The 12,500-nt window shown below is 34.0% G+C and overlaps 4 non-coding genes and 1 pseudogene across 4 annotated transcripts; all 5 read right to left on the reverse strand.

The window, feature by feature from the left end:
• LOC145847196 (large subunit ribosomal RNA) lies at positions 1-1,633 on the reverse strand (annotated as a pseudogene; the record flags this gene model as incomplete).
• A 221-nt stretch (positions 1,634-1,854) lies between these two features.
• On the reverse strand, positions 1,855-2,007 carry LOC145847181 (5.8S ribosomal RNA). Its single transcript, XR_014371115.1, has one exon. It is a non-coding gene; the product is annotated as a 5.8S ribosomal RNA (ribosomal RNA).
• Positions 2,008-2,188: 181 nt separating this feature from the next.
• On the reverse strand, positions 2,189-3,990 carry LOC145847192 (small subunit ribosomal RNA). The gene has a single exon (XR_014371127.1). It is a non-coding gene; the product is annotated as a small subunit ribosomal RNA (ribosomal RNA).
• A 3,839-nt stretch (positions 3,991-7,829) lies between these two features.
• On the reverse strand, positions 7,830-7,948 carry LOC145847179 (5S ribosomal RNA). The gene has a single exon (XR_014371113.1). It is a non-coding gene; the product is annotated as a 5S ribosomal RNA (ribosomal RNA).
• Positions 7,949-10,802: 2,854 nt separating this feature from the next.
• On the reverse strand, positions 10,803-10,920 carry LOC145847180 (5S ribosomal RNA). The gene has a single exon (XR_014371114.1). It is a non-coding gene; the product is annotated as a 5S ribosomal RNA (ribosomal RNA).
• Positions 10,921-12,500: the final 1,580 nt, after the last annotated feature.

A 12,500-nucleotide genomic window follows, 5' to 3' on the forward strand; every position in this document is an offset into this window, starting at 1 on the left:
CAAGATCTGCACCGACGGCCGCTCCACTCGGGCTCACGCCCAAAGCTTCTGCGCTGGCCGCCGCGGCCTTCCTACTCGTCGCGGCTTATCGCACCGTGTGCCCGTACTGCCGCGACGGTTCGGTATAGGCTCGACGTTCGAGCGTCATCCATTTTCAGGGCTGATTGATTCGGCAGGTGAGTTGTTACACACTCCTTAGCGGTTTCCGACTTCCATGGCCACCGTCCTGCTGTCTATATCAACCAACACCTTTTGTGGTCTCTCATGAACGTCCCTGCATCGGACGCCTTAACCGAACGTTCGGTTCATCCCGCATCGCCAGTCCTGCTTACCAAGAGTGCCCACTTGGCACTCGCATTCACGTGCCGAGACTCCAATTGAGTGAGTCCGGCTTCTTACCAATTTAAAGTTTGAGAATAGGTTGAGGTCGTTTCGTCCCCAAGGCCTCTAATCATTCGCTTTACCAGATAAAACTGCGACTAAGCGCCAGCTATCCTGAGGGAAACTTCGGAAGGAACCAGCTACTAGATGGTTCGATTAGTCTTTCGCCCCTATGCCCAAATTCGACGATCGATTTGCACGTCAGAACCGCTACGGCCCTCCACCAGAGTTTCCTCTGGCTTCAGCCTGTTCAGGCATAGTTCACCATCTTTCGGGTCCCAACAAGCACGCTCTTGCTCGACCCCTAGGACGCGGCCTATGGGATCGGCCGGCGATGCGCCTAATGAAAGGATCTCGCCTCGTTTGCCTTCACTGTGCTTTCGGGTTTCGTACTGCCCAACACCTCGCGCGCGTGTTAGACTCCTTGGTCCGTGTTTCAAGACGGGTCGGAGACGTGGCCAGCTTAAGCCGCAGACCCCTGGCGTCTGAGCGCTAACGCGAAGAAGGCCTTGTACAAACTCTAGAGACTGCGAGCAGTTTCCAAAGCCGTATTCCAGCGATCAACACGCAGCCTGTCCGAAGACCGACGCGGAATCTCTCCTCGGTCGCCGAGCCGAAGCTAATCGAACGCCTATAACACTCTTCCGAAGAAGAGCTACCTTGCGAACGACCAAAGTCAGCCCAGCAACCGGTCGCGGCCCTCGCCGAACGCTAGTGCAGCGCCGCGACGCCAGCGCAACCGTAAGAGTCTCCGAAGATCACTCCAAACAGTAGGACAGCTCTCGCAGCGCCTGAAAACGTCCGGCGACTCGATGGGCGCCTCCGTTTGCCTCCAAGCGGTTTCACGTACTCTTTAACTCTCTCTTCAAAGTGCTTTTCAACTTTCCCTCACGGTACTTGTTCGCTATCGGTCTCGAGCCAGTATTTAGCCTTAGATGGAGTTTACCACCCGCTTAGGGCTGCATTTCCAAACAACCCGACTCCGGAAAACCGCTAGGACGAATTACGACCGCCGCCAAGGGCCTAACACCCGCTCTGGGAAAAGGCCTCGATCAGAAGAACGTGGGCAGTCGTTGGTTCGCCGCATGCTGAATTCCATACGCTACATTTCCTCGCCCTCCAAAAAGGCTCGGATTTAGCGCTGGGCTTATCCCGCTTCACTCGCCGTTACTAGGGGAATCCTTGTTAGTTTCTTTTCCTCGCTTAGTGATATGCTTAAGTTCAGCGGGTCGTCCCGCCCGATCTCAGGTCAAAAGTGATGTACTACAAAAGTACATGCGCTTTGTACGTCGGCCTTTTGAAGTCACTTAACTTATTCTCGAGCACCTACCGTCGTTGCTACCTCACCCGAGGCCAGCAGGCTGCTCACGCTTCAGCTGTGAAATCGCCAGACCAGCTGTCTTTGACGACACGCTCCTTAATTAAGAAACGAGTCGCAGGCACTTTCAAACTATGAAAGGATCGGTGTGTTAAAGACCCTGAGACGGACGTGGCCCCAGGATTACCCGAGGCCGCAATACGCGTTCAGAATATCGATGCTCAATGTGTCCTGCAATTCACATTACTTCTCGGAGCTAGCTCCGTCCTTCATCGACGCTCGAGCCGAGTGATCCACCGCTAAGAGATCTCTCGTGTTAATCAATCTCAATGCAACCAAAAATCGTGTTCAAAAAGAAGCGGCCGCGCCAGCACTTGCGTGCTGAATTATTACTCCCGCTGTCAGAAAGCAACGCGACCGAACTATAACAGTTACAGGGCTCGGTCCCTTCGAAGAAGAGACGTCGCTTGAAATCAAATTTCGATTCGTTAATGATCCTTCCGCAGGTTCACCTACGGAAACCTTGTTACGACTTTTACTTCCTCTAAATGATCAAGTTCGATCGTCTTTTCGAACACCGGCGAGTGCGTTGCCGCACGTACCAGGCTCAATCGGAGGACCTCACTAACCATTCAATCGGTAGTAGCGACGGGCGGTGTGTACAAAGGGCAGGGACGTAATCAACGCAAGCTAATGACTCGCGCTTACTGGGAATTCCTCGTTCAAGGGAAACAATTGCAAGTCCCTATCCCTAGCACGACCGGGTTCAACGGATTACCCGGACCTTTCGGCCTAGGGAACACACGATGATCCGGTCAGTGTAGCGCGCGTGCGGCCCCGAACATCTAAGGGCATCACAGACCTGTTATTGCTCAATCTCGTGTGGCTAAACGCCACTAGTCCCTCTAAGAAGTTGTCTCCGACCCAATGGGTCGAGCAGCTATTTAGCAAGTAAGAGTCTCGTTCGTTATCGGAATTAACCAGACAAATCGCTCCACCAACTAAGAACGGCCATGCACCACCACCCACAGAATCAAGAAAGAGCTCTCAATCTGTCAATCCTCGCTGTGTCCGGGCCGGGTGAGATTTCCCGTGTTGAGTCAAATTAAGCCGCAGGCTCCACTCCTGGTGGTGCCCTTCCGTCAATTCCTTTAAGTTTCAGCTTTGCAACCATACTTCCCCCGGAACCCAAAGACTTTGGTTTCCCGGAAGCTGCCGGACAGTTCTTAAGGTTCGACACTGCCCGATCGCTAGTCGGCATCGTTTAAGGTCAGAACTAGGACGGTATCTGATCGTCTTCGAACCTCTGACTTCGCTCATGATTAAAGAAAACATTCTTGGCAAATGCTTTCGCAGTCGTTCGTCTTGCGCCGATCCAAGAATTTCACCTCTAACGGCACAGTACGGATGCCCCCGTCCGTTCCTATTAATCATTACCTCGTGCTCCGAAAACCAACAAAATAGAACCGAGGTCCTATTCCATTATTCCATGCAACATTATACAAGCGTAAAGCCTGCTTTGAACACTCTAATTTTTTCAAGGTAAACTGCCGGACCACCGCAACACTCAGTTAAGAGCACCGCGAAGGCACCGACCAACAAGAACAACAAGGCCAGTGCTAGCCTTTCGACCGACCACCTCGCCGTCCCTATATCCAACTACGAGCTTTTCAACCGCAACAACTTAAATATACACTTTTGGAGCTGGAATTACCGCGGCTGCTGGCACCAGACTTGCCCTCCAATGGATACTCGTTAAAAAGTTAAAGTGTACTCATTCCAATTGCAGGACCTCGTACGAGGTCTGCATTGTTATTTTTCGTCACTACCTCCCCGAGCCGGGAATGGGTAATTTGCGCGCCTGCTGCCTTCCTTGGATGTGGTAGCCGTTTCTCAGGCTCCCTCTCCGGAATCGAACCCTGATTCTCCGTCACCCGTTACAACCTCGGTAGGCCGATACCGTACCGACGATAGTTGATAGGGCAGTTGCTTTAATGAGATGTCGCCAGCACTAGGCCGTGCGATCCGCAAGCTTATCCAGAGTCACCATTGTAACGACCCGAAAGCCGGTTAGTTTGGTCTGATAAATGCGCGCCTCACGTCAGTTCGGCGCTTTACGCATGTATTAGCTCTAGAATTGCCACAGTTATCCATGTAAAAGCGTACAATCAAATGAACCATAACTGATTTAATGAGCCATTCGCAGTTTCACTGTACGTGAGCTCGTACTTACACTTGCATGGCTTAATCTTTGAGACAAGCATATGACTACTGGCAGGATCAACCAGATAACTATCCGAGGGCGTTTAAACCCGTTGCTCGACTGAGCGTTTTTACTGTATAAATACAGACCTTTTCTATCACTCGGCTTAAAGCCTTGCGAACGTTACTGAAAGTCGGCGCCGGCCTTTTGCTGTTTAAAGCGCCAGCCCGCGTCGACTGCAGCATGCAGCTATACAACTGACCTGTTCTTTCTCCCGACCAACCGTTTGCCTTCTGCCGGTTAACTCGTCAGCAGCAACACGCCATCTGTCTGCTGCAGTTACCCGCCTCGAGCCGTGCCTGCCTGCGTCGGCTACTCGTCTCGACGACTTCGCAAAGCTATAAGCCTACCGCCGCTGGACGCTTGTAGTTTTTCATACGCTGCTCCAATGCGTTTACATAGCACGTTCGCCGCCGCTGCAATAGCCGCGCCTCGGGTGCTAAACAGTAATGCTTTAAGCCCGCTTTCTCGTCAAGTCGACCGAACGCACAAACACGTCTCTCTCACTAGTGTAAAGTAATGCATACGTGTATGATGCTCAAATGTTGCTGTTGAACTTTTTTTGCCGATTTTTTCCGATTTTTTTCAATTTCTTTGTTTCTTTTCGATTATTTTAATGTTTTAAGCTTATTTATGCTACGTTTAAATGTTTTAATACTTTTTTATACTTTATTTAATATGTTTAAAAGAAATAAATAAAAAAAAATATGTATAAACTACTTTTTTTAATGTTTTAAATATATATATATTTATTATAAATAAACTTTATTTGTATTATTTTTTATTTAAGCGTACTTTTTAAATCTTTATATTTGTTTTATCGTTTTAAGCACATTGCGATAAATATAATAAACAAAAAATTGAATAAAAAATAATAATAATAAAAAAAAAAAAAAAAAAACATAAGCTTATTTTATATTTTTATTTTATTTTTATTTAAACTTACTTTTCAAACCTTAATACTCGTTTTATTTTTTTAAGCAGATTGCGATAAATATAATAAACAAACAATTAAATGAAAATAAAATAAAAAAATCAAACATAAGCTTATTTTATATGTTACATTTTATCTTTATTTAAACTTACTTTTTAAACCTTTATAGTTGTTTTATTTTTTAAGCACATCGCGATAGATATAATAAACAAACAATGAAATAAAAATAATAATAATAATAATAATAATAATAATAAAAAATCATAAGCTTATTTTTGTATGTTTCATTTTATTTTATTTAAAACTTACAATTTAAACCTTTGTATTTGTTCTATTCTTTTAAGCACATCGCGATAAATATAATAAGCAAACAATTTAATAAAAGTAAAATAAAAAAATCAAACATAAGCTTATTTTATATGTTTCATTTTATCTTTATTTAAACTTACTTTTTAAACCTTTATAGTGTTTTATTTTTTAAGCACATCGCGATAGATATAATAAACAAACAATGAATAAAAATAATAATAATAATAATAATAATAATAAAAATCATAAGCTTATTTTGTATGTTTCATTTTATTTTTATTTAAACTTACTTTTTTAACCTTTATAGTTGTTTTATTTTTTAAGCACATGGCGATAGATATAATAAACAAACAATAAAATAAAAATAATAATAATAATAATAATAATAATAAAAAATCATAAGCTTATTTTGTATGTTTCATTTTATTTTTATTTAAACTACTTTTTAACCTTTATAGTTGTTTTATTTTTTAAGCACATGGCGATAAATATAATAAGCAAACAATTAAATAAAAATAATAACAAATAAATAAAACAATACGGCTAAACTATAAAAAGAAAACTAAATAACTGATAAATACTTGTAAAACATTATTTGAAAAATGTATTTTGAAACACAACACGATTGATTTATAAATAATAATATATTTTTAATTTGTGTAGTTCATTTAAAGTAGTCTCCCTTTTTGCTTCTGGTTTTATTAGAGTTATATATAACAATAAATGGTGTAGTTTATTTAAAGTAGTCTCCCTTTTTGCTTCTGGTTTAATTAAAATTATATAACACATACTATAGTAAGTTAAATAAACTATAGTAACTTTATAAAACTACTTACAAAATACATTTGTATAATTTAATAACTTTAAAATAACTATCAAGAATAAAATAGAATAGCTTTAAGTTTAGTATACAATTGGTATGTAAATTGTGTAGTTTATTGAAAGTAGTCTCCTTATTTGCTTCTGGTTTTACCTTGAGTTACATAACGTTAAATAAACATACTTAATAAACGTAACCATCAATACTGTCATTTTAATAAAACTAAGTACAAATACATGAATTAACATAGAACTTTAAAAAGCCTTCGCTAGTATCTGTTGGTAACAGTAAATAACCTATTATGACTCACAATACAGGAGTGCGAAATTTATTTTTCATTTGATTTTTCAGGTATTTATTTATTTGTGGAAATAAACTTTTTTATTACATTAGGAACTAATTGAATTTTTCCTATAACTATACCTATTATATATTTAGTATGCTTAAAAGTAATAAAATGACACGTCGCGATTATATAATAAACAAACAATCAAACAAACAAAGAAAAAAAAAAAAAAAAAAACTATTTTTTTAAACTTATATTTCAACTATATGTCTTATTTTATTTTCATTTAAACTTACTTTAAACCTCTGTATTTGTTATATATATATTTCAACACAATACGATTAAACTATAAGACAAACAACAAAATAAAATAATCACATTAATAAATACACTAAGCAAATAGCTAGAATAAATATAAATAGTTCAATATATACAATATATTTCTTCCATTTTTAAGTTACTTGTTAAACATATTTATTTAAAAATGTTTCTTTAGAATATAAAACTAACAGTTCTACAAATAAAGAAATTAAAAAGCCAATACACATAACACTAACTTTTCATAAATTAGATATGCAAATATGAACAAAATAGTAACTAAATTCTAAAGCTTTTGTAAACTGTGAACTTATAAACTTATAATAATAATTGCATATTCACCATTCACAATAGCTTTTTATTTAGTACACAACTGGTCTGTAAATTGTGTAGTTTATTGAAAGTATAATCCCGTTTTGCTTCTGGTTTAAATAAAGTTATACAACACATACTAAAGTAAATTAAATAAAGTAATTCACTACTATCGTATTAAATAAAACCAATTTACAAAATACATTAATTTAAATTAAAGTGAACTTTGAACTTATAATAATAATTGCATATTCACTATTCAGAATTTCTTTAAATTTAGTACACAACTGGTCTGTAAATTGTGTTGGTTCTATTCAAGTACTCTCCTTGTTTGTTTTGTTTTAGTTGTATTTATTTTTAGATACTAGCACATTCAATACACATAATAAAGTAAACCAAATAAACTCTATTAATTTAAACTAAGTACAAATACATTAAGTTAATACAAAACTTTAAAAAGCTTTTGCTAGTATCTGTTGGTAACAGTAAATAACTTATTATGACTCACAATACAAAAGTGCAAAATTTATTTTCGTTTGATTTTTCAAGTAGCCACGCTTTTATTTGTTTTTGGACAAAAAGACTTTAAAGTTTTAGTATAAAAGACTAGTTGTATTAATTTTAACTCAGAAAATTGTACTCTACAAGATGGTGCCATTATTTTTTCGATATCTCAAACTGGTCAAACCACTTTTTTAGCGCTCTAATTGGTTTAAACAGCAAATAAGCAAACAGCAAATAACGTTATCTGATTGGCTAAGGTTTTTGTTTGCTAATAACTAGAATTTTCTTTTCTTTTAAGCGTTAAAGAAATGTAAATAAACGAGTAATAAGTATAAATAGGTCAGAAAGAAAAATAGTACAAAAAAGATGAATTCAAAAAGCAAAGGCCTACGGCACGTGGTATTCCCAAGCGGTCACCCATCTAAGTACTAACCACGCCCGACACTGCTTAACTTCCCAGATCGGACGAGATGGGGTGTACTCAGTGTGGTATGGTCGTAGGCGTTTGAAGGCGTTTACAAGCCTTTATAAACCCTTCGGTTTATTTAAAAAACCTATTTGCACTTGATTTACAATCAATTTGATATTTTAAAATTATTCCTTATAAAATTTTAACCTGAATTAACTTTTTTTTGTTTTTTAATCAACAGTTACTCCCAAACTGTACTAAAACTGTATTGTAACTGTACAAAAGTGTTTGTTTAAATAATTGTTATCTATAAATTACCTAAGACCAGGAAAAGTAGAAGTAAAGTTTATTGAATTATTAAATAAATAAAATAAAATCGTAAAATAAAATAATACAATATGTTTACAATTTGTCATTGATCTATCCATTTATGTTATTGCATTACAAATACAAACATTGCATACATTCAAGAGTATTATTCATCAATCTTTTCAATATAATAAGTTTTAAATTTATATTTATTTTTAAATAATTCCTGACATTTTAGATTACCTGAGATTTTTTTTTAATTAAATTAATTTTAGTAATTAAATACTTGACGTTCTATTTTGTTTATTTGATAACTCACCCATGTTTATTTTTTTTACTAATTTAAAAGAACTATTAAACTAAAAGACATTACATACAGCTTCTAAAAGTTTTAAACACCTTAAAAAATATTATTATTTTAAAGATATATTAAAGAACTAAACAGATATTACTCCTAAAAAATCTTGTTAATAATATATAAAAAGTACTCAAAGTCAGACTCGGAAATATATATACTGTTGTATATCTTACTTGAAGTTCACTGTAATTGACACTGTATAACAAAATTTATAAAAATCAACCTATTTATATAGCAAAATATTTCTTTATCTTTGTCGTGGCGCGGTGGGTCAGTGGTCTTATCAGCTGACTCATAAGCAGAAGGTTGTAAGATCGAATCCCGCTAGTCGTCACGAAACACCACTATCGTTCAATGTTCGGGCTTCAAATTCTTTGAGATTATACTGTACTATTTATCTATCTAACTAATCTATCTAACAAATGTTGTTCAATCTAGGTTGTGGGTACTTGGGTCGAGTAATGCCTTTGACTTACAATCTGTTGTGGATTGACAATATTCCTCTATCTATCATTAAACAAATCTATCTAATAAATGTTGTTCAATCTAGGTTGTGGGTACTTGGGTCGAGTAATGCCTTTGACCTACAATCTGTTGTTGATTGTCAACATTCCTCTATCTATCAATAATGATTATATTCAATAATAAATGTTGATTAATTCAGTTGTAAGAAAAACCAGTGCGCTGGTTAGGTTGGGTAAGGCCTTCGACTTACAATCTTGGGGATTATCAACGTTCATCACAAGTACAGTAACGATCTCATTGAATTTCCAGTTGGAACATAGGATTGTAGTGGTGGCCTACTTTGTAGGTTTTTTGCCTAGTTTGTTTTTTGCCTAGTAGTGTTTGCCTAGTTTGACAAACTATAGTATATATATTGTATAACTTTACTTGTATTATTTTTTATTTAAATTACTACTTATTATTAAAGAATTAAATTTTTTTAGAAAAAAAAAACTATGTATTTTAACTAATGCTTATATTATATGTTTTGTTTTATTTTTTATTCAAACTTACTTTAAACCTCTGTATTTTTTATACAATACGATTAAACTATATAACAGAAAAATAATTAAATAATCAAACTATTGAATAAGCAGTTAATTAGTGTGTTTTTTTATGCTTCTTTCATTTTTAACTTACTTGTTAACCATATTTCTTTTATTAAAGTATAAAACTAACAGTTACTAAATAAAATAATCATAAAGTCAATACACAAAACACTAACTTTTTATAATTTAAATATGCAAACATGAATATAGTTATGAATCTATTATTTATTCAAATAGAATTATTCAAAGCTTATAATTATAAAGCTTTTGTATAATGTTTCAATTACAGTGAACTTTAAGTAAGATAAGTTTTTTTTTTTGTAATAACTACAAAATTGGTATTTTAGTTTATTATTAGTAACTAAATACTTATATTTATTATATTTAAAAAAAAACATCTATACTAACTCTAATTTCAAAGCATATTAAATACAAATTTTACCAACTAAATATTTATTTTTATTTTAATTATTATAACTTTCAAACATAAGCTTGTATACCTTATATACCTATATACCTCATATAGTAGGCTTGACATAACATAACATTATTTAATTCTTTTTGTTTGAAATAAACTCATTTAGTTATTAGTAAATTACAACATAAATGTTTATAACAATATAACTAAGATTTAGCTTTTGAGTTAGTAAACTTTGATAGTTTTCTTTTAATAGTTTAATAATCTTTATTTAAGTTCAAGCAAAATTGCTATATATTTAATACACATACAAAAGTAAACTAAGTAAACGTAATTCAATAGTTTCTATTAAGTAAAAGTAATTACAAATACATTAAGTTAATACAAAACTTTAAAAAGCTTTTGCTAGTATCTGTTGGTAACAGTAAATAACTTATTATGACTCACAATACAAAAGTGCAAAATTTATTTTCGTTTGATTTTTCAAGTAGCCACGCTTTTATTTGTTTTTGGACAAAAAAACTTTTAAGTTTTAGTATAAAAGACTAATTGTATTAATTTTAACTCAGAAAATTGTACTCTACAAGATGGTGCCATTATTTTTTCGATATCTCAAACTGGTCAAACACTTTTTTAGCGCTCTAATTGGTTTAAACAGCAAATAACGTTATCTGATTGGCTTACGTTTTTATTTGCTAATAACTAGAATTTACTTTTCTTTTAAGCGTTAAAGAAATGTAAATAAACGAGTAATAAGTATAAATAGGTCAGAAAGAAAAATAGTACAAAAAAGATGAATTCAAAAAGCAAAAGCCTACGGCACGTGGTATTCCCAAGCGGTCACCCATCTAAGTACTAACCACGCCCGACACTGCTTAACTTCCCAGATCGGACGAGATGGGTGTGCTCAGTGTGGTATGGTCGTAGGCGTTTGAAAGCGTTTACAAGCCTTTATAAACCCTTCGGTTTGTTTAAAAAACCTATTTGCACTTGATTTACAATCAATTTGATATTTTAAAATTAATCCTTATAAAATTTTAACTTGATGTAAGTATTTTTTTTATTAAAACCTTTTTTTTTGGTGTTTTAATTACAATTACTCCCTGTAACTTTATTTAAGACTTTGTTTAAAAGATTGTTAACTATATTCTATATTAAATACTATGATTAGAAGTAAAGTTTATTAAGTGATTAAACTAAATAAAAAACAATGTTAAAATAAACATGTTGTGTTTAGTTTGTTTTACTATTTCTCATTGTTCTATTATAGATGGTTTTGTTTTACTTCAAGAATATTTATAGTTAGTTTCTAAAGAATATCTCATACTACATCAGATTTTTACGATTAACTTAATTTTAGGTAATAAAATATTTGACGTTTAATTTAATAACTCATCTATGTTTATGTTATAAAATAATAGTATCTAATACACATACATTATAATATAATAATATGTATAACTAGTTGTTTTACTTTAAAATGAATAATTAAGTGGAAGAATTAAAAGAACTCACATTTTTGAAGAGAGCGTGGAAAACCAGAATAGTCTTTTAAAACATTTATTAAATTATCGATAAATATAGAATACAATAGAATTAAACATATAAACGTAACTGTGGTTGCTTAGAAACTGAACAAGAAAATTTTTAATAAAATATAAAATAGTTATTATATAGAATTAAAATAAAATAAAAGTAATATAAATTATATTTTTAAACTAAATAACAATTCACGAGCAATATTAGCGCATATCAGAGTATGAGTTTATAATAAAGGAATTGCTTCCTTGATGTTGATACTTACCTTATTCAAATAGAATACATTTTCAGCAATCAGGCTTGTGTTTATCTTAGCGCGCGTAACACAACGTTTGTGGGTTTTGGCACACTTTTGTCGATAGTGGGCGCCCCGCCTTTTAAGTACAGAAATTTCGGGAATTTCGATTTTCGGAATTCTGACTCGACAGATCGTTTTTGTTTGGTCCAGAGACCCCGTAAAAAATTTTTCAGCCCATTTGAAGCATGATGAAAAAATGTTATTTCGACCCCTTTTTTTAGGGGTTACGGGGACATCAACCCATTTTTTGGGAATAAAAAACTCCTAGAAAAGACCACTTTTCTTCTTTTTTCGAATTTCGACTTTTTATTTTTTTGGAAAATTTTTCTATTTTCTTTGTTTGTTCTATTATAATGTCGAAAATATTTTTTTTGAGCTTCGCAACGCATAAGGACTAACGTAAGGTAAGTTTTAAAAGATTTTTTTTTTCGATAATTTTTTCTATATTTTTTGTTTGGTCCATTACAAAGTCGAAAATATTTTTTTACGGCTTCTAAACGCGTGTAGATTAACCGTAGGTAGGTTATTTCGAAATTTAAATCTTTCAATATTAATAATTTTTTAGTAAATTGTTCGATTATGAGGTTTTTATGGCTCTTTCAGCACCCAATAAGTACATTAGAAAATAAAACATGAAATAAAAACATCAACTAAAATGAAAATAACATATTC

Source organism: Thalia democratica, unplaced genomic scaffold, assembly GCF_965202585.1.
Source record: "Thalia democratica unplaced genomic scaffold, ktThaDemo2.hap1.1 HAP1_SCAFFOLD_840, whole genome shotgun sequence".
Classification (NCBI taxonomy): Eukaryota; Metazoa; Chordata; class Thaliacea; order Salpida; family Salpidae; genus Thalia; species Thalia democratica.